This window comes from Cricetulus griseus, chromosome 2, assembly GCF_003668045.3.
Source record: "Cricetulus griseus strain 17A/GY chromosome 2, alternate assembly CriGri-PICRH-1.0, whole genome shotgun sequence".
In the NCBI taxonomy this organism is placed as follows: Eukaryota; Metazoa; Chordata; class Mammalia; order Rodentia; family Cricetidae; genus Cricetulus; species Cricetulus griseus.
Genome location: NC_048595.1, coordinates 171,488,036 through 171,510,787, shown reverse-complemented (window position 1 = coordinate 171,510,787; position 22,752 = coordinate 171,488,036). Strand labels below are relative to the sequence as shown.

The 22,752-nt window shown below is 45.5% G+C and overlaps 1 protein-coding gene, 1 long non-coding RNA gene and 1 pseudogene across 3 annotated transcripts in view; 2 read left to right on the top strand and 1 right to left on the bottom strand.

Moving 5' to 3' along the window:
* Positions 1-1,134: 1,134 nt before the first annotated feature.
* On the top strand, positions 1,135-2,335 carry LOC100756553 (annotated as a pseudogene).
* Positions 2,336-12,883: 10,548 nt separating this feature from the next.
* LOC113834328 lies at positions 12,884-15,224 on the bottom strand. Its single transcript, XR_004768325.1, has 3 exons — positions 14,789-15,224; positions 13,762-13,975; positions 12,884-13,524 (listed from the first exon to the last, which is right to left on the bottom strand). It is a non-coding gene; the product is annotated as an uncharacterized LOC113834328 (long non-coding RNA).
* The window catches only part of Ldlrad4 (low density lipoprotein receptor class A domain containing 4), a 353,415-nt gene continuing 345,530 nt past the window's right edge, over positions 14,868-22,752 (top strand). For both annotated transcript variants that reach the window (XM_035440083.1, XM_027402672.2), the window contains exon 1: positions 14,868-15,349. The gene's annotated coding sequence lies outside the window, so the exon portion shown is untranslated. The remainder of the gene's footprint in view (positions 15,350-22,752) is intronic.

The following is a 22,752-nucleotide window of genomic DNA, read 5'->3' as shown; positions in this document are numbered from 1 at the left end:
AAATCATGACATAGAGACTTCTTAGTAGTTTTGAATTCTCATCCTAGCTTAGACTCATTTCTGGCTAGCTCTTTTAACTTAATCTCTCTCTCTCTCTCTCTCTCTCTCTCTCTCTCTCTCTCTCTCTTCTCTCTCTCTTTTGGTTTTTCAAGACAGGGTTTCTTTGTGGCTTTGGAGGCTGTCCTGGAACTCTCTTTGAAGATCTTTGAAGACCAGGCTGGCCTCTGCCTCCTGAGAGCTGGGATTAAAGGGCCGACTAATTTGTTTCTCATTATCTACCCTTTGCCTCAGGGCTTATTACCTTTCTTACTTCTCTATATCTTACTTTCACTGCTTCTCTATGTCTGTCCATCTGGTGGCTCCTGGCTCCTGGCCCTGGGTGTCTCCCATCTCCCTTGTTCTGTCTTCTCTCATTCTTCTCTGGATCCTAGATTTCTCCTTATATTTATTCTCTCTGCCAGCCAGTTCCACCTATCCTTTCTCTGTTTAGCTTTTTATAAGACCAATCAGATGCCTTAGGCAGGCAAGGTGAAACAAACACAACACATCTTTACACAATTAAACACATCCTTCCATCATTAAACAAATGCAGGATAAACAAATATAGCACATCTTTGCCTTGTTAAAATAATATTCCATAGCCCTGATGGCTTGAGTTCAATCCACAGAACCCACATAAAGGTAGAAGGAAAGAACTGACCCCATAAAGTTGTTTCAGAAGGCCGCAAGTACATTGTTTCACATGTGCCCTATACCCATGTCACACACCAATAATAGTTAAATAAAAAATTAGGCTGGGCGGTGGTGGCGCACGCCTTTAATCCCAGCACCTGGGAGGCAGAGGCAGGCGGATCTCTGTGAGTTTGAGGCCAGCCTGGTTTATCAGAGCTAGTTCCAGGATAGCCTCCAAAGCTACACAGGGAAATTCTGACTCAAAAAAAATTTTTTTAGCCTTTCTTTGTGTTACTTATCTGGACTCTTAGCTTGTTGGGAATGGTAACTAGAGCTATGTAATTGCTTTTGTTACCCTTTCCTCCTAACCCATAGTGTGAGTGCATCTCCATCCACATTGGCCAGGCTGGTGTCCAGATTGTCAGCACCTGCTGGGAGCTCTACTGCCTGGAACATGGCATTAAATCTGATGGCCAGATGCCAAGTGACAAGACCATCGTGGGAGGAGATGGTCCTTCAACACCTTCAATGAGACAGGTGCTGGCAAGCATGTGTCAAGGGCAGTGTTTATAAGCCTGGAGCCCACAGTTATTGATGAAGCTCATACTGGTACCCACTGCTAGGTCTTCCATCCTGAGCAGCTCATCACAGGCAAGGAAGATGCGGCCAATAACTATGCCCATGGCCACTACACCATTGGCAAGGAGATCATTGAACTTGGCTTGGACTGAATTTGCAAGCTGGTTCACCAGTGCACAGGTCTTCAGGGCTTCTTGGTTTTCCACAGCTTTGGTGGGGGAACTGGCTCTGGGTTCACCTCCCTGCTGATGGAGTGGCTCTCTGTTGGTTATGGAAAGAAATCCAAGTTAGAGTTTACCACTTAATGGGCCCTTCAGGTTTACACCATTGTCATTAAGCATTGGAGCACTCTGATTGTGCCTTTATGGTAGACAGTGAGGCCATCTATGATATCTGTCATAGAAACCTTGATCCTGAGTGCCCATCCTATACTAATCTTAACCACCTTATTAGCCAGATTGTGTCTCCCATCACTGCTTCCCTCAGATGTTATGGGGCCCTGAATGTTACTCTGACAGAATTCCAGGAAAACCTGGTGCTCTACTTCCATATCCACTTCCCTCTGGCCACATGTGTCCCTGTCATCTCTGCTGAGAAAGCCTACCATAAGCAGTTTCTATAGCAGAGATCACCAATCCCTGCTTTGAGCCAGCCAACTAGCTGGTAAAATGTGACCCTTGCCTTGGTAAATACATGGCTTGCTGCCTGCTGTGCCATGGTGATGTGGTTCCCAAAGATGTCAATGCTGCCATTGCTATCAAGACTAGGCACAGCATCCAGTTTGTGGACTGGTGCCACACTGGCTTCAAGGTTGGCATTAACTACCAGACTCCCACTATGGTACCTGGTGGAGACCTGGCCAAGGTGCAGAGAGCTGTGTGCATGCTGAACAACAGCACAGCCATTGCTGGGGCCTGGGCTTGCCTAGACCACAGTTTGACCTGATATATGCCAAACATGCCTTTGTGTAGTAGTTTGTGGGTGAGGGCGTGGAGGAAGGGGATTTTTCTGAAGCCCATGAGGACATGGCTGTCGTAGAGAAGGATGAGGATGAGGTTGTGTGGATTCTGAAGGGGAGGGTTAAGAAGGTGAGGAGTACTAATCCATTCCTTTATGCCCTTGTAGCATGTCAAACTCCCAGAACTCAGCTTCAGCATTAGCTGACAGGCACTGATGAGTCTAATTATGTTAATTTTTCTGTGACCATGTCTCTTCTCTCAATGTGTACCTGTTTTTTCCCCCCCATGGTGTCCCAAGTAAAAACTTTTAAAAAGTGCTGGACAGAGGTTTTGTTTCAGAAAGCTTGAGAGAAAGCAACGGTGGAGGGGAAAGGTCAGCTGGATGTTTTCTCTGCTGGTTTTCATCCCAGCATCTGGCTCCCAAGTCTTTATTGGTAAAGTAGAAGGATAGAGACTTAGTTAAAATTTGACATCATTTGGCTCCTAACATGGAGGCAGCTGAGGCAGCAGAAGTGGTGGCTGTGACAGGACAAGAAGGCTCCCCTGGGCCTCAGCCTCAGCATCGAGGTAGTGGCAGGCTCAAGTGCAGCCCTTGTGCAGTAGATAGAACAACAAGTAAGCGTGATGGGGATAGGGACACAGTTCCACAATGTTTCCCTCAGTAGTCTGAGGAGTTCTTTTCAGTACACACTCAGAATTCTTTGCTCAGTCAAGAAAAGAATTTCAAGACAAGCCAGTATGAAGCAGAGTTGGAGTTTATTCAGGGAAGAATAAAGCCCTCTGGAGCACATGAGTGTGAACCTCCCTAAGAGTGAGTCACACTTCATTGTCTTTACAGTAGCCGTGTGTACCACAGTGGCAGGTTTTGAACTAGCTTCTCCAAAGGGTTACAGAGAATATGAATGAACCACAAAATGGTTTCTGAAGTATAGACTGTTGATGAGGTAAAACTGCAAGTCAGGGCTGGCAAGATGGCTCAGCAGGTAAAGGGTTTTGCTATTGTGCCTGAAGACTTGAGTAAGATCCTACCTTTTTTTTTTTTATGAGGAATTGGTCCCCTCAATGCCATTACTGTGGGCTTCCTGGCACAGTGGCTGCAGATGGGTCAGAAGGGAGAGGAGTTGAATTTAAAGACACAAAGAATAGGGTCAGCTATCGAAGGACAAGAAGCCACTTCAGGGTGTGGCCCAGATTTAATGACAGAATGACAAGATTCCCCTTACCCTATTACTCTTAATGACATCTGGACATCTGTCTGTCACCATACCTTGCATATTGTCCTTCAAATCATTTCCAATACTTCTATCAGCTCCCCATATGTATACAACCTTTTTTTTTTTTTTTGGTTTTTTTTTTTTTTTGGTTTTTTGAGACAGGGTTTCTTTGTGGCTTTGGAGGCTGTCCTGGAACTTGCTCTGTCTGGTCTCGAACTCACAGAGATCTGCCTGCCTCTGCCTCCCGAGTGCTGAGATTAAAGGCATGCACCACCACTGCCCAGCGTATCCAACCTTAAGTACAGGCCAGATCCTAGAGGCACTGATACGAACTTGGAAGTACAACCTTTGTCCTCCAATGATATGTTTGTCACACTTGATCAAATGAAATTCATCTCGGATATAACTCTACAGAAATATGAACAATTTGACACAATTAATTTGTCTAATTATAACTTGACAAAAGGGAAGATGGATTCTTATTGAACCTCTATGAACAATATCAATTAAAGTAGAACTCAATAAAAGTAATGGTTCATAAATCTTAAGGATGTTTTGTCCTGTGAAACACAGTCTATTAAACTGAAGGGACAAGAGACATGCAGAAGACAGACAGAGGGCATCAGATACTGACCACAACATAACATCTTACAAAATTACATTCCCACCACTCATCTATTAAAGCCACTTACAAATATCTTTATTTATTTATTTTTTTGGGGGAGTGGAAGGTAGGGTTTAGGTACATAACTCAGGCAGGACTGAAGCTTGTGACCCTCCAGCCTCCAGTTTCAGTGCTTCCCAACCCCGGCAGGGTATCACCATACCTGAACTGAAGAGATTTCCAGAAAGCTCCCAGTGACAAGGTCTCAACAATGTCAACCCAATAACCTAGGTACTCTTCCTTATTTCCATGGCTTAGAATCCTGCTCATAGAGCTCAGAAACTCTCCTCCCTGCTTGGGATGTGCATTCTCTCTTGATTTCATGACTCTTGGTAACAGTGTCTCTGGTCCATCCCCATCCCAGGGGACCAGCCTTACAAACTTGTCCACCAGTTCCTCATGGTCATGGAAACTGGAGCCTTGATATTCACAGTTGGAGACTCTGGGGCCCCACACTGACATCCTTCTGAGACTGACTGGTCATGTCTTGACCTCACTGCTGTTCTCAATCCTGATTCCCAAGGTCACAAGTACCCTTCCTCCTGCACACTCACATGCACTCAGTAAGACACATGTGTACACATTGTTCAGTATTCTATGGCTTCTAGTTTATGAATGAAATAACTTCTCTGGAATTGAGTTTTCTAATGCAGTGATATTAGTGATCAATGATGATTATTGTAATAATTTAGTATTACTCTTTGAATGGTAGATCAGATAACTCAGGACCATTTGGTCTTCTTAACAGAGAGACCAAATTTTCCATATATATATATATATTATATATCATATATTAGTATGACATTAATATAATATTTGGCAGCAAGGGACTTACATGCTTTTATTTTTTCTTATGAACAAATGCATTACAGACAAATAAATTTTGTCACAATTTTAGTGCTTTTATTGCTTCTTAATTTACAGGCATCTGGAACCAGGACAAATGGTGATTACTTTCTTCAAACATTCAATAACTTTCTATTTTCATTCAAATTGTGTCTTTCACTATTTCTTTTCCCATTCAGGAGTTCCATTCTGAGTGTCTTTTTTTTTTTCCTTGATAAACAAAGACACACTCTGGAAATGTATTGCCATAGTTCTTTGCCACTGTTGCTTCTGACACCAATGTTAATTATAACATTAACCAAAACCATTGTCTTCCATCTCATAGAAGCCTGTCTTCTCTTAGACATTTCGCCATTCAGAAGACAGTTTCATGTGGCATGTGGGGCATCTGGACATAGCGGCTGGGATGGAACTAGGGTGCAGATAATGTACAACCCATAATCTGGGAGAAGAGTTAGGCAGAGTCAAACCAGTGTAGCATAGTTCAAGGCTGGAGCTGAGAGCTCAAGATTTCCCCCTGCTGGTACATTACTGGGGTTGTCTTAAGAGAGGCCCTGCCTGTGGATCTCAGGAGAGTCCTCTCTTTAACTAGGGAGGATCCTGGCAGCAAATCCTCCCTTCTTAGAGGAGCGCATGGGCCAGTCTGTCTCACGCCTGAAATCACTGCCCCCTCCATATGCATGTATACACACAAAGCTACAATTCCAAGGGCACACAGGCCAGTGGAGAAGGTAGGCTCCAGTGTCATTTCCAGCTCTGTAGCAGACCATCTGTTGTGGCCTCTCCTCACTCTCTGCCACCAGTTCTGGGGAGCTACACAGATCTTAGTGGAACACCCTGCTTCCCTCCTTCCTGTGGGCCCCATGAGCCCCACCCCACCTCTTGTCCATCCCCATTCCTAAGTGCCAGCTCCCAATATCTAGAAACATCTTTAGCCCAGAGCCCTCCAGTGGTCACACCTGGCAGGGTCCCAGAATTGCCTACCAGGTAACACACAGTCACCATGCCCTCCTAAGAACCAGAGAGGACAATAGAATCCAAGGAACAAAATGCCCACCCAATGACAACAAGATCAGGTAACAGCAGCTAGAATTCCAATCCTCCCAAACCCCAATGCCTAGACACCAGTGTAAAAACACAATTACCAACAGCCAGGACAATATGTCCCTACTTCAGCTCATCAGCTACTACAGGAGGCCCTGAGAAATTCAACATAGCTGAGGCTTAAGATAAGGACCTTAATATAGCCTTTATGAATATGATGGAGTTCCTTAAAGAGGAAATGCATAAATTCCTTAAAGAAATCTATGAAAACACAAAGAAGCAATAGAAGAAAACATATAAAATAGGTCAAAATCTGAAAGTGGAAATAGAATCAATAAAGAAAACCCAAACTGAGCTGGGAAGTGGTGGCGCACACCTTTAACCCCAGCACTTGGCAGGCAGAGGCAGGAGGTCATCCTGGTCTACAGAGTGAGTTCTAGGAGAGCCAGTGCTAAACAGAAAAACTTTGACTTGAAGAACCAAAACTAAACCAAACCAAAACCAAACCAAAAAAAAAAACAAAAAAAAAAAACAAAAAAAAAAAACAAAAAAAAAAACTGAAGAAAACCTGGAAATGAAAGATTTAGGAACTCAAACAGGAACCTCAGGGGCAAGTCTCACCAATAGAATACAAGAGATGGGAGAGAGAATCTCAGACACTGAAGATACTATAAAAGAAATGAGTAACTTGGTCAAAGGAAATCTAAGAAACTCCAGGAACAAAACATACAGGAAATCTGGAACTCCAAGAAAAGACCAAATCTACAACTAATAGGAATAGAGGATGGAGAAGAAACCCAGGTCAAAGGCTGAGGAAATAGTTTTCAATAAGATCACAGGAGAAAATTTCCCTAACCTAAAGAAGGAGATGCCTATCAGGGTAGAAGAAGCATACAAGACACCAAATAGATTGAACCAGAAGAGAAATTCCTCTCAGCATATAATAAAACTATAAAGTGTATATACAATATACAAAACAAAGAATGAGTATTAAATGCTGTAAGGGTGCTAGAAGGAAAATTTCAACCTGAAGAGGTTAACCTACCCAAGGAACCACAAGGAATAAATAATCTCAGACCAGCAAATGAAAGGGGTCAGGGAGACAACCATACTCTCCACAACAACAAATAATAGGAATCAGCAAACACAGACCAGGGTCACTCGGGGTTAACTCAGGATTCTGCTACCACATGGACTTCACACACATATTTCTGCGGTTTCTGTTTTCCCTTGTCTTCATCCAAACAGACAACTTGTTTTGGACTCTGATACCTTAGATGCAAGGTTTCTGGAGTGGCAGAAAGAAAACAGCCCGAGAACCTTTCTCCCTGGCTTCCAATCTGTAAAATCCCAGGGGAGTGTTTGAGGATACCTGGAAGAGGTAAAGCAGGAGGGATTTTTTATTTCAATTATTTTTTTATTTTTTTATGACAATCACATTTACAGAACTGGTATGACAAAGGGTTAACTGTCTGGAGAACACAGAGCTTGTCTGAGCCATTCTTCCTGGAAGAACTCCCTGACTGGTGGCAGATCCCTGAAAAGGGGTTGAGTAAGTAGAATCACAGGTACCCATTAAAATATTTCTGTGCCCAAGGGACAAACAGTCGTGAGCTTCTGCATCTCAAATGACCACATAGAAGTTACCACAGAAGAAATGTGTGGACCACCTCTAGCATTCCCAAACATCCCATAATATTGCCAAGCCTTAGGGAGAGGGTGTGTTGGTTACTTTTTCTGTTGCTGTGATAAAACACCATGACCAAAGCAACTTACAGAAGAAAGGCCTTGTTTGGACTTATGGTTCCAGAGGGGTAAGTGTTTGTTATGGTGGGAAAGCCGAGAGCAAGCTGTAGGCATGACAGTGTTAGACCCCCGGAAACTCAAGTATTCGGGGTCCCAGGCCACGTTCGCGGTCACCCCAATCACCAGGCGGATTCGAGAGCTTGCTGCAAACTGCATGAGGCTTTATTGTAATTTAACGAGCTAACCCTATGTTAGCTCGGGTCTTTCACCCACCCGCCATGGCGGATAGCTAGAAAGACGGTTTGAAGCCGCTGCGTACAGATCTTTATAGGGCAGCGTAAGGGGAGTGTCTAGGGGTACGCACAGGCTCACGATTGGTGTGCCTCCAGGCTTGGAGGGCTTGCCCTGTGTTGATTGGTCAACTGGTTGTTATGGCTCATAGGCCCTCCCAGGGTGGTTGCTATGCTCTCTATGTCATTGCTGTGCACTAGTCCGTAAAGCACACCCAGGGTCGTAAAGCATAGCGCCACCAGCTAACTTCTGACAGGCATCTGACTTTCTAGTGACTAGGTCAAGGTCATAGAAGCACATGTTCGTCTGTTATGGCTACCGAAAGGGAAGCTGGTCCCTTCAACAGCACGAGCAGGAAGCCGAGGGCTCGCATCTTGAACTGCAAGTGTGAAGAAGAGTGTGCAGAACTAGAGATGGTGCAGGTCTTTAAACTCTGAAAGTCTGCCTTTGGTGACACACTTCCTCCAGCAAAACCACACCTCCTAAGCCTACCCAAGTAGTGCCACCAACTGGGGACCAGGTGTTCAAATGCCTGGGACAATGGGAGGTATTCTCATTTATACCATCACCGTGGAGTGCATTCCTGCAGACTGAACTTCGGTTCTCACTAGTTCTGCAGAAGGGAAGCTGGGTATCAGAAGTTACATTAGTTATAGAAGATAATGGTTATTGTACATCTAGTTTTGGCACTGAGGTTTATATCCCATAAATGAAAAGGGTGGAGTGGCATCCCAGGAAAGATACTCTAATAAGATGGAGTGCCAGAAAATAGGAATTGCCTATGAGCTATTCTCTCTGGATTTGGATGCTCAAGACCCTAGGCCTCTAGAAGAGTTAGGGAGATGTAAAGATTCAAAAGAAGAAAGCTAGATAGCTAGATGGTAGATATATGATAGACAGACAGACAGACAGGTAGGTAGGTAGGTAGGTAGACTGTTGTAGGCATAATTCTAGTAAAAGCTATACTGTACAAACATATGCCAGTGTTGTGGTTTGGGAGTACATGTCTCTCCAAACTTACATGGAATCTTAATTCCCAGTGTGACAGTGTTAAACTATTGCAGGAGTGGCCAGGCCTTGAGGACTCTGTCCTCATAAGTGGTATCACTGTTCTTATAGAAGGCTTGGGGAAGGGAGTTAACTTCTTTTTGTCTTCTCTACTCCATGAAGACACAGAAAATGCCATCTATGATAAACATCAAATATGCTCTCATGGTGGTCTTGAACTTCCAAGCCTCTGGAACGGTAAGAAATAATATTCTTTGTTTTCAGTTTATAAGCTATACATTCTCTGGAATTTTTATATAATGGTATTAATGAACTATCATGCTCAGCCTGTATATACATATGAGTAACCCTGGCATATTTGTTTATGGAGACACTTCATACTTTTTTTTCTGGGTTTTTTCAAGACAGGGTTTCTCTGTGGCTTTGGAGCCTGTCCTGGAAATGGCTCTTGTAGACCAGGCTGGTCTTGAACTCACAGAGATCCACCTGCCTCTGCCTCCCAAGTGCTGGGATTAAAGGTGTGCGCCACCACCGCCCAGCGACACTTTATACTTTACATATTTATCCTAATTGCCATTTTAACTGATGGCCAATTTACAATTCAAGATTCAGTTAAACAAAACATGTGGTCCTTGAGTTTTGTGTCATGAAGCAGACAGATCAGGGAAACCCTGAGGATGGAGAACCAGACCTAAGACTTACCACATCTCTATCTTTTCAGTTGGAACCAGGTGAAAGGAACATCTGGGGAAGCTTCCAAGAGACTTTCAAGGGACAAGTACAGAAACATGGTGTTGGCATGGACATAGAGGAGGAGACTTTAATGCCAGGATGGATGTGTCGCATGGATATATGAGTGTCACTACGGGCCACATTTGTGTTCGCTCACATCATACATATGAGTCAATACCTTCCTTGTGTCAAGAGGTGTCAGACATTTGGTAGGGTGCTGTGTTACCTTTCCATTTCTTTGACAACAAAGTTGAGAAAATCAGTTGGAAATGGGATTATCTTCCCTCTAGATTTCAGAGGTGCAGGTCTATAGTTGCCTTACCCTGTTGCTCTGTGCCATGCTGGCACAATGTACCATAGTGGTAGTGTGTGGCCAAGGTGGCCAGGAAGCAAAGAGCAGTAGCTCTCAACATTCCTAATGCTGCAACCCTTTAATACAGTTCCTTTTAAAATAATTTCATTGCTACTTCATAACTGTAATTTTGCTACTGTTATGAATTGTAAATATATGTTATGTGGCCCTTGTGGGGTCGTGACCCAGAGATTGAGAACCATTGGCAAAGAGTGAAGAGAAGAGGTCAGGAGCCCAATATCCCTTCTAGGGAATGCCTCCAATACTCTAACTTCTTCCTCTTAAAAGTTTTACCATTTCCCATTCGTGCCTTGGACTGAGGACCAAGCTCTTAACTAATGAACCTTCGGGGGTTGCTTCATGTTCAAACCATATCAGGGTATATAGTTTTCTCTGCTATTTTTCTATCTAAGAGAGTTGGACTGACCACAGAGTGAACTCATTTTCCTATAGCCAATTAATTAGTTCTCCTTCCCACACTTAAAATTTTATTACACCACACACACATTTCCTCCTAATTTTAAGTATACAACTACTGGAGTTTTAGATACACATATACCCTTGTGCACCATGGACACGCAGTGCCTGAGGAGGCCAGCAGGGGGCACTGGATCCTCCCTGGGAACAGAGTTGCAGATTGTTGTGAGTCACTATGTGGTTGCTGGGAATGGAACCCTGGGTCCTCTACAAGGGCAGCAAGTACTCTTAACCATTGAGCCATCTCTCTAGCCACCAGTATTTTAAATCCTGTCACCAACAATTAGCTTCTTACACTTTGAAATATTGTATAAATAAGATGAAACCACAGTATTATGTTTCTGGCCTGTCTTCTATGAATCAAATAAATGTGACATTCATCTGTGTTGGGTCTATCAGTGGCTTTAAATTAAGCTGCACTCAATCTTTGGTTATATGAATGCACGGAAAACTATTTGTCCTTAATGCACTCAGGGCACTGGGGTTGTTTTCAGTTTTTCCTTTTACATTTTAATGAACAGATTGGTAGAAAGTTTCTTGCTCTTGTCTTTTCTTATCCTCTGCATTCATGTCTCTTGTGTCAGGAACTGCCAGGTATGCAAATTATGATGGACCCCCTGGATGTCATGTAGCCATGTAGCCACCAGAGGAATAAGATACCAGAGCATTACCCATAAGCCACGGCCATGTGGTGATGCATAGATTAGTAAAAATGGGTTAAGTTAATTGTGAGAGCTAGTAGCCAAATAATTATGATTAAGTCTCAGAGTGATTATTTTATAAGTGGTGGGACTGGGTGGAACACATAAAAGCTTCCTACAACAACATTTAGAGAGGTCAGTGTTTGAAATTTTATCTATTTTAATGGGTATTTTTTCATGAGCTCCATGAAAGTTGGGCATGTTTTTATGCATTTATTGGCCACTTAGAATTCTTCGTTGTTAAGCAACTGTTCAAGTAGCTCACCATTTTTGGCTCTACCCAGTCTTCAGCTAAGACAACACAATGACATTATTTTATCAGGGTTTGATCAGAAAAGCAGAAGAGTGTGTGTGTGTGTGTGTGTGTGTGTGTGTGTGTGTGTGTGTGTGTGTGCGCACACACACACACAAGGGGCGTGTGTGCACACGAGCAATATGGAACTACAAGGACAGATAAATGTGAGCTGCCTTTTGTCTGTTCAACTTCATCGATGCAGAAGACCCAAATGATATGCTAAGAACCTTTATCATAGCACTCCCTACCACTGATGAGGACTTTGGTGACACTGAGGAGGAATACCTGTGGAGAGAAGAGGATCTCAATTCAAGGGGGAGAGAAGGCACTTCACCAAGAACCACACTGTACCTTTGCCTTCCAAATATCACACAACTTTCTCTCCTGGTCTCCCTGACCTTAGAGCTTACCAGAAAGGAGTTCAAAGAACACAGGTCCCATATGGCTAGGCTGGCACCAAAGGAGGCAGCTGTGGCCCTGACAGACTGAGGAGATATGGAGTTCTTTTATTTTTTATTTTTTTTTGTGTGTGTGCGTGTGCATGCATGCAAGACATTTGTATGTGTGTATGTTTTGCATGCATACACATGTATGTACATGAATGCATGTATGTGTATGTTGGTGGTATATATGTGTGTTTTGAATGTATGTGCATGTGTTTATGTGTGTATGCATGTGTGTGCATGTATGCATATGTGTGAGTTTGTGTGAAATTTTTGTGTGTGTGCAAGTGTGTATGTACATGTGTGTTCATGTGTCTATCTGTATGTACACTTCATTTATGTGTATGTATTTTGTGAGTGTGTGTGTGTGTGTGTGTGTGTGTGTTTGTGTGTGTGCCTATCTGCAGGTTCTACAGTTTCTTAGGATGAGATATGGAGTTCTGAGGATGTCCTAACAAATTCTTAGTACTGGAATGTTCATTTTAAAGTGGCAAATCACTTAGGAACATTTTCATTCTTTTGCTAATGTTGCTTAGATGCCATTTATCTATTTATTTATTTTTTCCTCTGGGTCTTCAAGAAAAAAATGTGTAGGTTTTATCCCCACCAAATGGGGGGCATTCATTGCAGAAGGCTGAAATTGGAAGGGGTCCTTTGCCATCTCTTGTGACCTTAAACCTAATTTCAAAGAAAGAGGATCTTGTAGGCGTGTGTACCCTGAAGCATGGAGGCTGATGCATGCCAGAGTAGTATGTCTGTGCAGATGGCCAGCATCACAAAAGACCCCAAGAGGGACCATCTCCCGTTTATTGCTTGCTCTCTGAGGCCTGACCATCCTGGGCAGGAAGATGAAAGCCTGATAGGGAGGCACAAGGGGCAGGTCCTGCTCTCCTGCACCTGTTCACCCATAGATTCTGGTTCTGAGTATCTAGACTTACTTCTCCAGTGCTGGAGTTACCCACAGTGCAAGTCTGTCTGGCTCCTTTTCTGCAGTTTAAAGGCACAAAGAGTAGGCTGGGGTTATTTTGGACACTGTAAGTTTCATTTAAATGTTAGGCATGACATCTACATAACAGAATCATATTCTCTGACTCACACTCAACTCGTGGTCACTGGGGGCCCTTTTTTGGATCATTTGCTCATTTTTGTCCTTTCTATTTTTATATCTTTAGATGATGGGCTAGTAACTTTGTATGGACTGAATGTAGGCAGAGCTAATTGACACAAGATAAACTGCAGTGGATCAACATTGAAAAAGATGCCCCCCACCCTCATTTCCTTTTCCTGGAAAGAAAAAGAATTCATTTTGTTTCTATCCAATTAATTGACATCATCTTTCAATATTGTGTACTTGCCTGTCCTATTGCAAGGCTCCCTTCACTGTTCCAAATCTTTTGAGTCCTTAATATGATGCTCTGTTCTGTGACTTGGGATATCCATCCTCCTCCAGACAGTAGAACAAGGCTCCCGCTCTCCTAAGCTCCTGCCTGAGCTCTGGCATCTGGTGGAGTGGACCATGAACGGTTGGGATGAAGCTAATTGAAACTAACACAACCACGATGAATTTTACTTAAAGCAAACCATTTAAACACTTAAAGCTTTCCATTACTGTAACGTGCTGCACACACGTGTAAGGATGTGAGTGTCAACAGCTGAAATGGAAACCCTAACGGCTGGGTTTCCAAGCCCCTCCTCCCATGCAGCTCTCCTCTAATACCTGGTACTTGAGCATCCCCACCTGGGATCCAGGACAGTGCCCGACATAGCAAGATGTGTGTCTCAGTTGTTCCTGGGATGAGCTCAACAGAACTGGATGTGAAAGCGGCTGTAGGTAGGTGGCAGTATGGTACGAGGATTCAACACCCAGTGTTCGATGCTGCCATTTAGTAATGCTATACCCTTATCTTTGTGGATGCGGCACATCAAATGTTTCACAGCCTCAACTTTGTCACCTGTAAAGTGGAAAATAGCTAGCTTACTGTCATTGTGAGGATTAAATAAAAGCAATCTGTGAGAAATGATTAATACACAATTCTCCATTGTGGTAGCTATAACTAGATCATATACAAACTTGGATAGCTATGATGGCTGAGTAGATCTGAAGACATAAGAAAAACTGAATGAATATTACACTAGCGGAAAAGTCACTGACACATTAACTGCAGATTTCAAAATAGTCATTTCTCCGGCATCACTGAAGTCTGAGGTGGGAGTGGGGGAGAGTTGGAAATGGTTACCCCTTTAAATTTCCATCTCTGTGAAACCAAACCTGAAACCTGGGTTCATGTATCTTTGCTGTCTGCAGGGCAGATAATTTTGGCAGAGAGAAACTCAACTCTATAATTGTGTTGACTGCAATAAAATTGGCGGTGGCAGCAATCAATCTCCATCAAACATAGCTGGGTAGACCAGTGTCTGTGCTGGTACTTCTGGAGAACCGGCGACCTATTGTCTGCACTCCAGTGGAGGTCCCGTCCTAGCTTTCCTAGGACTTGGAGGTCTTTCTTCAAGGGCAAAAGGGTCATAGCTCCTAGAGGAAGGATCTACCCCACATTGCCTAGACCTAGAAGAGGGCATGAGACCAGGAAGTCCAGAGGACTCCCTCCAGACTGGAGGAGGGGGCTCCCAGACGGTTAACCATTCCCACTAACTGTCCTGTGGTCCTACTGTGTGTCAGAGAGCCAAGGATCAAGTTCCGCTACGGTTGGGCATCCACAGCTCCAGAGGCAGTAGGTGCCTCCCTTCCCAAACTGCCCCTGGCCTACCCGCAGCGAGCGCTCCTCTGGCACCGCAGCTCCTGGCTCTTTACTGGGCTCAGGATCCCGGGTGTCGCTGATCGCCCCCGGGAGCTCTGGTCCTGCAGCCCGGGGGGGCACCGGGTGTGCACCTGGGCGGGGCCGCATCCCCGGCGGCGCCCCCCGCCCCCGCCGTCTGGCCGCGCGCCGGGTCCCCGCCGCAGAGCCGGGGGAGGAGCGGCCGAGGCTGAGTAGAGAGACAGACCCGGCCTCGGAGCGGTGGCGGTGGCGGTGGCGGGACCCGGCCCGCAGCCCGACAGCACCGGCTCTCTCCCTCCCTCCCTCCCGTCAGGCGGCAGGGATCCCCAGCGAGCCGGGGAGGAGCCGCGGCGGCCGCCAGACAGACTGCAAGTCCTGAGAAGGCGAAAGGGGGGCGGGGAGCTCCGGGAGCCCGGTGGCAGGTCCCTCTTAAAGAGCCACGCCGCGCCGTGTCGCGCCACCCGGAGCGCTGCCCCTCCCCCGCAGCCCGCAGGGCCGGTGGCTGAACTGCACGGTGGGCGGTCCGGCTCGCCCATCTAGGGGCTGCTTCAGGTGAGTGCCACCCGCTGCGGTCCCTGCGTCTGGCCGGAGTTCACCTCTGAGCCGGGCCGGGAGGAGGGGGCGGGCAAGGGACCGGGATGCCCGCCAGCCAGCGCCGGCGACCGCTGCCCTCCCAGCCCTGGCGTCCCCGAGACCCGCGCACCAGGTCTGCGAGACTGTGTGGCGGGTGGGCGCGCAGGGCGGCTGGGGACGCCTGGCCATCGTCGGAGCGCTCGGCTGGCAGAGTCTTGCCGACCGGGACCCGGTGTTCTAGAGTGTCCCGCTGAAGCTGCTTCATCCTGCAGTGCCCAGCGGCCGGGGTGGGCGCGGGGATGCCTGCCCCAAGCGGCGACGCTCCTAGGCCTGTGGGCGAGCTGCTGCAGTCGTTGGGGACTGGAGGTCAGCAGCGAGAAGGTGGCGTGGGAGCCTCCGCCTGCACCTTGCGCCCCGGCTCCAGGCTTCCCAGCCCTCAGACGGTCTCCCCGGGTCCCCCATCCCCCTCCCGCGCGCTTTGACGTCGGCCGCGGGCTGCCCGGGGCTCCTGGCATTGGCTGGCAAAGTCGATTGTCTGGGGCGGCTGCTGTTACACTTAGGTTGGGTCTCCGGGCCGGGAGGAAGCAGGCGTGTGTTGAATTTCTCTTTGACCCTCACGGTGGAATAAACAGGAAGCGAAGAGCACCCAGCCGGGCCCTGCACTTGCCTTTGTTGTGGGCTCTGCGCTCCACAGGCTGGAGGAGGCGTCCCGGGACCCCTGCCCGGCGTGCCGTCTGGGCACGGCTGGGGGCGCGCCCTGTGAGTACGCGGCTGGGAGACAGTAAGCTCTCTGTGCGTTAACTCGCTGTGGTGCCACAGAAAGCATTTGCTTGCTTGTTTACAAACTTTTTATTTTTTTAATTGGAGGGGTCTCAGTGTGCAGAGGTTTCAGGACCACAGGGGCGCATGGTGGGTGGGCGTCATTCCAAGAGCCCACACCAGGCGCGTGTGTTCCGGGTTACCTGGAGAGGCACTGCCTTGGCCGGTCAGGACAGCGAGAAACTCGTTAAAACAAGTGGTGCTTCCTAGTTTCTGCCCCCGCACAGGAGTGACTGCTGACTGTCAGTGGCCACATCAGTCAATGTAATGTTTTGTTTTTCCACAAAGACTCTTAATGAGCTAGAACGGATTATTTTGATTGGCTTTTCTGTTCATCTGCGTCTGTTTCCTTCCTTTTTTTTTTCCTTTTTTTTTTTTTTAAATTTTGCTACCTTGCCATCCCTGAACTCCTCACTAAAGTTAGAGTTAATTATGGCTGTGATATTTATTGGTGACCTTCTGTGTGTTAGGTATTGGGGTGTGAAGTGAGATGCTGATCTCAAGAGCCATGTTTCAGGTAGACCTGGGTAGAGATGGCGAGTCCTGCTGGGTCTTCAAAGTAGAGTGCTGGAGCAGAGAGGTAGCTTTCAGTGACACTTGCATTTCTTAGGATGCTGAGGACCTGGCTTTCAGTCCTCGAACCAGGTACAAAAAATAGTGGCCTATGCCGAATCAGCACTGCCAGGCTCACTTACAATGGCTCTTTCCATTATTTTGGGTGTCCCCAAACCTTATCCCCCTGTCTCTAACTAACCTGGGCCTTCAAGACTGTGTGTTGGATTTCACGGAAGGTTCTATGTAGTATACACACACCAAGCCAGGCCTACATTTTGTATGGTCTTAGAGTTTAAATCCAGCTTTGGCATTGTGAATCTGCCTTTGTATATTCCTTTAGGAATACAAAACAATATCAAAGGAACAATACCAAATTTGAATCATCACATGGACAATGAATGGGTCTGAATATTACCCATGTATATTTGTTGAGTTTTAATATTTGTTTTCTGTCATCCCTGTGAAAGCTTAATTCTTTAGGACATAACTTTGCTATTAATGTAGAACACAGGTTAAGAATTAGAACTGGAACTATAAATGTCAGTAAGGGATTTACTGTAATGGAATTGTAACTACCTTTCCTCCTTGTTTAAATAACAACAACATCCAACCCTGTAGTTTGTTAGCGATCCACTCTTACCCCTGGAAGAGTTCACTGCCCATGTCTATGGTTCCAGTTCTTGTAGGTTTATATTTGTGTTGGAGAAGCATCTTGCCAGCAGGTATTTAAGGGTATCTTTGAATCCTTTTAGATGCTTGCTTTTCATGACCATGACCCTGCAGTGGAACCCAGCCAGTGCTAGGTGCCTCTTAAGGAATTCCACGGTAATCAGTTGGCACAGTGTTTGAGGTTCCCTACCCTTTCCCTACCCTTATCTGTTAGAATATAGACATCCATAGGCAAATATTTATTTTCCCCCAACTGCTAACTGTTCTAAGAATAGTTTTCTTGCCTGGCATGTTGAGAGCAAGGACCTGCCTGCAGAGGTGTTTACAGCTTGGGTCTGTGCTGGAGTCTTGCTTGACTTAGCAGCCTGGCAGAGCAGCCCTGTAGCTCATGGGTCACTGTCTGTTTTTTATCCGGGTTGTTGGAAGGGTGGATTTCTCGACTGACGGGGAAGCAAAGAGAGGAAAGGATGACTTTTGCTCCCTGTGGGTACTTTCTGGCTGGCTGGCAACTAAGGACTCCCAAACTCTGGATCCCTGTGCATGTACATTACATTGTCAGTTACTTTATAGTGGTATGTGGGACTGTCTATGTCATCATATAAAGCCAAAGTCCATAGTATTCTGGGTAGGAATACCTCAAAGTGTGTAGACTGGCTAAATCTTTATAGAATCCTGGTCATGTTTCCTCTTTTCTTTCTGCTGAATCTGGGCTAGTGGAGTCTCTAGCATATGTGTCTCCTTTGGGGTCAGAATTGACAGTGAAAACTCTGAAAGTAACAGCAGTGAAAGGAGAGAAACATTTTAACCTGGAAAATGTTGGAGTTATTCAACATGATTCATATGGACACACGTAGTAAATGTTAGTGGTGGCAAATGTCAGTGTTCCCATGTTTCCCTTCCCTTTCTTCGTCTCTCCATTTCTCCTTGGCTCACTTGTCCCCTGCTTCCTCAGTCCTCCCCCTTTGTAGAAAAATCTCTCAGAAGCCATTATTGCTCAGGTGTAAAAGTTACTTTCTGCCAGCATGGTCTGTGTTAGATGGGAATTACATCTTGACCTATATTATGAGTGTACATGAGAAGTGAATCATGAGTTTTAAAATAAGAAAATAGGGACCTGAAGAGATGACTCAGCCAGTCAGATGCTTGGTGTGGAAATACCAGGATTCGAGTTAAGATCCCTGGTGCCCACGCAGAAGTCAGTGCAGAAGGTTCAGAGATGGGCAGATACATGGAACTTGATAGCCAGCCAGTCTAGATGAGTTGGCGAGCTCCAGTGAGAGACCCTGACTCAAAAAAAATATGGTGGAGAGAGATTGAAAAAGACCAGATATTGACCTTTGGCCTGCACATGCATGCCCGCACTCCACACAAATAGGAATAGGAATTCGGCATACTACTTGAATTTTATGATCCCAACACCTGCCACTTTTGGGAGAGATTGTGTGTGTGTGTGTGTGTGTGTGTGTGTGTGTGTGTGTGTGTGTGTGTGTGTACATGTATGTCATTGCTTGTGTTCATGTTTGGCGACAAAAGGAAATAAGCAAGCACCTATGTTGTTCATGGCTATAGATTATATTGAGTTCAAATTTCCAATTAATATTGGTTTTCCTCTGTTACAGGAAGACTTGAGAATAATGTCTGTTTTGATACATATCCATTTGATTTAAATATGGATTGCTTTTCTTTGAATTCCTACTAAAAATGCACTTCAGCCTTTTTAAGTTGTTTTTGTGAGGACTCTTCTCTCCACCAAGCCTGTTTTCCAGCTAGGTCTTGGAAATTATGAAGAATGTAGCTGTAATTTCTCCCTTGATTGGCAGCCGAGAGCTTTCCTGGACAAAAATAAGGTTCCACTGTGCCAAATGGTTGACTTTTCTAGAATAAAAACTCTAAAGGGTATGCAAAAAGTCTTCTGGTTAATATATTGGCATTCCCAGAACCCACTAAAACTCTGACAGACTGCCAGCATTCACTTAATGAGGACGCAGAATGTCTGGCTCAAATTCCCATGAGTAAAACGAGGTGGGGGCTGGATGTCCACACCCTTTATTAATTTTTAATGACTGTATTTTTGTTTTGCAGATTTTTCGTCAGTACCCCAGCACCCTCACAGCTGACCCCACGTTGCCCCCACCCCCATTCATTTATTTACTTGGTATAGCAAAACACTGAGTTAGTGAAGATCACTGACAGGTCACTTCTGACTTCGTGGGTCCTTTTGCAGCTGGTTTTCTTTCTTGTTCGTCCTTAGTGTTTGAGAAAGGAAGAGAGTGATGGAATAGAAAAGATGACAACTTTTTTTTTTTTTAAAAGATGCTTTGTTGTCTGTTGGGGAAAGAGAAGCATTTATGTAACTTTTAAGTTTGTCAGACAGTTTATATGACAGTGCAAGTTGGTGCTTGCCAAGCTCCAGACAGATTGTTAATGTTACATGACAGGGATAAGTAAATCACTGCTGTCTGCAGCACGATTGCACTGCAAACCCACTGTGCAGCCCAGCTGGCTGTGTGCTGCTCCTGGGACTTGGTGGAAGTACAGCTGCATGGACGGCCCTGCCTGCTGCCTGGAGTGCTGGAACTTGGTTTAGAGGTGAAAAGGGTGTGTCTCTCACTTTTATTTTGGTCTGTACAGCAGAATCCACTTAACAAATCTTGGTCCCCCTTATTTTTTTTATTAGGCCACCCATCCCTGGCTCCATCTTGGTCTTCTGGTTTATACCCACATTCTTCTTCCCAGGAAAGGGAAACATTTGTAGCTGCTCAGAGCCTGAGGTATTCCAAAGCCAAGTTCCAAGCTGTTTACAGTTGTATTCTTTATACAGGTACAGAGAACAAACTGTCTGCTGTAGATGGGTGTATGCTGTCTGGAAGGGGGTTGGGTGGCACTCCTTGGGCATAATGTACTTTTATCATGGCAGTTTGGCGACTCAGCTGGCAGAGTGACAGGTGTAATGAACTTAATGGTCTTGCTCTAGTTGTTAGTGGACACACTGCTCATATTACAAAGCTACCTCATATGTGGAGCCCCAGCCAAGCGATTTGCAATTCTCCTTGCAGATAGGACTCCAGGCCTGCCTTATTAAGTGACATTAAGGTCAGGAATTGGGTGGGTGTGAGAAACATGTGTGTGCCCTTAGCCACCCTGCTTCTAACTGCCCCGGAGCGTCTCTTCAAAGCCTTACTTTGAAGAGGAAACAACCCATCCCATCCCCTCTGGCTGGCCCTTCCTTCTCACAGGGTGTGGTGGGGACCCTTTGGTGTGTGTGGACTTCCTGCCCTTGGGGTTTGCAGAATGCAGGCTTCCTGCCAAACTGTGCTGGTTCCTGTGTGCTTGCGGGCCACTTCTCTCCAGATATAAGCAGTTGCTGGAGAGGCACAGCTGAGTGTTGTTCCTATTGCATGTGGCCTTAGGCACTGGCAGCCTGGGCACTGAGTTGGGGTGGCACTTTCCTGTAGCAGAATCTCATTGTCTAAGGCTCCTTGAACCTGGTTAGACCTGCACAGACCTTGGCATTCAGTCAGAGCAGGGTGACAGGAATTTCATTTACAGGCATGTGTTCTCTGCTGGATTCTCTGCTCAGAGCCGCACATCTATCTGCTAATGTAATCTTTACAGCAGCTCTGTGACAAACACAGCTGACATCCGCATTGTATGACCCAAGTCAAAAAGTTATCCAAAGTCATATAAAATTGAAAATAAAAAAGAAATGGAGCCCTGAACAACTCTGGCCATCTGGCTAAGAGATATGTGGCTTTGACACTTTGGAAAAGGGCTATACATGCAGGCCACACATTCTCTATCAGAAGCCATATAAGTTTGAGAAGGAATGTGGTGCCATATCTCTACTTGTCTCTGTGTAGGCCCCAGTAGGATTCTAGCCAGCTAGCATGCTCAGGGTCCTCTCACCACCCCCCAGCCCATGTTTACTCACTACTCTCCCTGTTTTGATTCTGCTCTCTGCTGTCTGGTCTATGGTGAGAGCCTCAGTTTTGAGAACCGGATCATCAGCAGCTTTGCATTTGTTACATTGCACCTTTAGTTCCTTGAAAGAAAGGAGAGGCACAAATCAGCAGAGAACTTTTCCATGCCTTTCAAAACTACATGCGTTCCTCTTTCCATGGTGGGCTGGAGGAGCATGGCTGCCCACTTCCTAGGGATAGAACAGACCACGGAAGAGTGTGTGGGCCAGAGGGAGGCTGGAAGACTTCCAAGTGTCTATTTAGGATCACGGAATACCAACTTTTCCCTTTGGCTTTCGTATGAAGAAAATTGAAAACGCATCTTGAAGATTCTGAACTTGGCACGACAGGGCATCAATTAGCCACACAGAGATATGCATATATTCCTTGTAAACACTTGTGCATCTTGGGACTGACAGAGTTCATGTAGGTTTGAGATTATAGGAAGAAATAAACTCCCAAGAGATGTGCATATAAAATTGGGCCCAGCAAAGGGCAGCATCTATGCTCAATATGTAGCAGACACTTCTTTGGGACTGGAGTCTGGAATGTGTGCCATCTCCTATACTAATATTCTTCATGGCACCCACTCATCACAGTGTATGTTGGAGCTTTTGTTGGGTTGGTCCACAGGCTGGTCTGGAAGTTCTGGTTGGGGAGATGAGGTCTCTCAGTGACTGTCCTGGTCTAGGCTCTGTCTTACTTGTGCCTGTAACAACTTGGGCACTCAGAACTTGAGCCTGTTCAAGTGTAACTGTATCTGTTACTATCTGGGCAGAAATAAGATTTTTTCCTGTTCATTTACTTCTGAAGATAGGAAATATACTTTATACTTTGTTTTTTGAGACAGGGTTTCTCTGTGGCTTTGGAGGCTGTTCTGGAACTAGCTTTTGTAGACCAGGCTGGTCTACAACTCACAGAGATCCACCTGCCTCTGCCTCCCAAGTACTGGGATTAAAGGTGTGTGCCACCACCGCCTGGCTTATATATCCTTTTCTTTTGAAACATTGTATTCAACCATGAGCATTTTTAATGTGGTTTAAATCTTGTTCCAAAATATTTCTTGTGATAAGTATATTCTATTCACCTTTAGGGATTTTTAGAAAAAATATTTTTAATATTGTATATGTGTCTGTGTGCAGGTATGTTCCCATATGTGCAGGTGCCCTTGCAGGCCAGAAGAAGGTGACAGACTATTCCTTGGTTGGAGTTACAGGAGGTTGTGAGCCAACCTACTTGGGTTCTAGAGACTGAATCTGGGCACTTTGCAGAGCAATACTTGCCATTAAAATTCTGAGCCGATTAAGTGGTTGTTCTCTGTGCGACATGTTTGTGCCCTCTTCTGAGGCACTTCTTGTTTTCTGTACTTGTGTTCAAGTG